The sequence below is a fragment of the Delphinapterus leucas genome, chromosome 21, assembly GCF_059928025.1.
Source record: "Delphinapterus leucas isolate spDelLeu-1000000601 "Yukka" chromosome 21, BTC_Dleu_Yukka2, whole genome shotgun sequence".
NCBI classification, from domain to species: Eukaryota; Metazoa; Chordata; class Mammalia; order Artiodactyla; family Monodontidae; genus Delphinapterus; species Delphinapterus leucas.
The window spans coordinates 13,164,323-13,167,335 of NC_143149.1; the positions used below are offsets into that span (position 1 = coordinate 13,164,323).

The following is a 3,013-nucleotide window of genomic DNA, read 5'->3' on the forward strand; positions in this document are numbered from 1 at the left end:
AATATTGCTCAGCCATAAAAAAAAGAATGGAATCTTGCCATTTGCAACAACATGGATGGACCTTGAAATACTGCATGATTTCACTTATATGTGGAATCTAAAACAAAACAAACAAATAAAAAAGCCAAGCTCATAGATACAGAGATCAGATTGGTGGTTGCCAGAGAGGGGATGTGAGGGGTGGGCAAAATGGGTAAAGGAAGCCAAAAGGTACAAACTTCCAGTTATAAAATAAGCCACAGGGATGTCATGTACAGCATGCTGACTATAGCAAATAATACTGTATTGTGTATTTGAAAGTTGCTAAGAGAGTAGATCTTAAATCATTTTCATCACAAGAAAAGATAATTTCGTAACTGTGATGACAAATGGTAACTAGACTCATCATAGTGATCAGTTCACAATGTATATAAATGTCAAAGCATTATGTTGTACCTGAAACTAATACTATAATGTTATTTGTCAATTATACCTCAATAATTAAAAATAAAAATAAATAAATAAAAATAAAAATTTTAATTCTTTGCTTGTTGTTGGGATAGAAGGATACAATTGATTTTTGTATATTGGTATATCCAGCAACCTTGCTAACTAATTTAATAATTTAGCTGTAGATCTTTTTGGATAGTCTATGTACACCACCAAATTGCCTGTGAATAGGGGCAGTTTTTGTCCTTGTGTTCATATTCTTACACTTGTTTTCTTTATCTTTCTTATTAATTGGCTCCGATATTCTTGTCTCATTCTCAGTTCCAGAGGGAAAGTTTTTAACATTTAATCATAATGTTTGTGTACGTTTTTTTTTATAGGTGCATTTTATCAGATTCAAGCAGTTTTATTTACATTTGCTAAAAGTTCCAATCATGAATATATGTTGAATTTTGGCAAGTTCTTTTTTGGCACTTATCTATAAGGTAATATGATATTTTCCCCTAATTCTGTTAATATGACAAAATTTTTCAGGTGTTAAACCATTCTTTTTTTGTTTCAAATGTGATGGTTTTATTTTATTTTCTTCTGATGCAAAACCAAAGATTCCACTACAGCACAGAGACCAATATAATAAAAGGTCATGAGGAAGTGAGGGACAGGCAGGACGTGATGTACAAACTGGAGGATCATGTCATTTCTTTATAACATGACACTACATCGTCACTGAGGAACACACTCAAAATAACACTTCGGAACTAAAAGATGGCACAAACGTGACAACCTCCAGGAATGCCTTCAAGCACCTCCCTTAGGATGGACTTACGATCTCTAGACTTCAGTATGGGCAAGATTACAATTCTTTGGAAGAATAAAAGTTTACACTTTTCAAATTTCACAGAAGACGTTGACTAAGGTCAGGACATAGTGGGTTCATTTCTCTTAATTCCCAGGGACAAAGCTGGTGCATTACTCAAAACCACGTTAAGCTTCTTAGTTCAAATCCCGACCCAACCTTGTGATTTCCCGCATTGAAGTTCCTTCCATCAATCAAAGCAGATAGGGTCAGTCTGACTCCTGGGCAAAGTGTTCGGGTATGACCCTGTCCAATCAGGCTGGCATGACTTACTTTAGCAGATAGAGAAGTTCTATAAGTCACTTTGTATTTAGCGGTGATGTCAGAAACGGGTATCCTTAACTGCAAGCCACCCAAGCAAGGTTCGGTGCCATTTCAACCTTCTCCTTAACCTTCTGCTGGATAGAACCTCCAAATTCAGGGCCATAGTTCACAGAAGTGAGGAGCTGCAAGTCTGCAGCCTTGTAGCCCAGGGCAAAATTATTCCGTGACAGTTTGGACTTGGCTGTGTCAAAGCTCATCAAAACTCATCTGATAGTCAGCAAGCCAGCCCTCAAAGACTGACACAGCCCACTCACAGATGGCTGGTTCAGAAAAATCGATCAGTTAGTTCATTACTAGGTACAGCTGAGTGATATTCTATTGTGTTAAAATTCCACAATTTGTTTATACCTTCACCGTTTGATGGACATTGGAATTGTTGCGTCACGTGTAAGTGTATGTTTAACTTTTTAAGAAACTACCAAATTATTTTCCAGAGTGGTTTTGCCATGTATTTTGATTTTTATATATTTAAAACCCCCTAAGACTTCACTATTATGGTTTCAATCCTCAATATTTGTTTGTATTTCCCTTTATGTTTATCTTCTATTTTTCTTTTCACTCTTTTTTGCATCTCTGAGCTACTAGCTGGAATCATTTTCTTTCTGGCTGAAGAACATCTTTTAGTATTTTCATTAGTGTTGGTCTGCTGACGATGAATTTTTTTCATTTTTGTTTGTCTGAAAATGTATTTGTTTCACCTACATTTTTGAAGGATATTTCTGCTGTCAGTCTGGTTGCTCCTTTGAAGCTCATTTTTCTTCTTCTGTTAGCTACATTTAACACCTTTTTGCCCTTCATCTCCAGCAGTTGTACTGTGGTGTGCTTAGGTGTGATATGTTTTATAGTGACCTTCTTGGTTTCATTGTGCTTCTTGAATCTGTAGTTTGATATCATCCATCCATTTTGGAAAATTCTCAGTTGTTATCTTGGCAAATATTGCTTCTGTCTAATTCTCTCTTTCTTCTTCTTCTGGGCCAATTCCTCATACAATTTTCACTATAGCTCCTATGTTTCTTAGCCTCTTTTCTGTGTTTATTATCCTTTTGTTCCTCTGTGCTTTTATTTTGGATGTTTATTACTGATTTTCCAGTTCACTGTTCTCTCTCCAGCTGCTAAACACATTATAAAATTTTTCTGTTATAGAAGTTTCATTTTAAAAATCATTTCCAGTTTTCTACATAAATTCTCAATTTCACCTTTTATCTCTGTAAACATATTAAGTACCGTTATTTTAAGGTTTGTGTCACATTACTTGTATACTTGTAGATCTGTTTTTGTTACTGTTCCCCCTTGTTTCTCTATCACATTAACTTGCCTCCTCATTCTCCTGACTTTTTTTTAATGAGTAGCAGATATTGTATATGAAAAACTGGGAGATAAATTGGAGTCTAAGATGATGGTATC

At 35.3% G+C, this 3,013-nt stretch overlaps 1 pseudogene; it reads right to left on the reverse strand.

Annotated features, from left to right (window-relative positions):
• Positions 1–248: 248 nt before the first annotated feature.
• On the reverse strand, positions 249–1,891 carry LOC111173407 (non-selective voltage-gated ion channel VDAC3 pseudogene; annotated as a pseudogene).
• Positions 1,892–3,013: the final 1,122 nt, after the last annotated feature.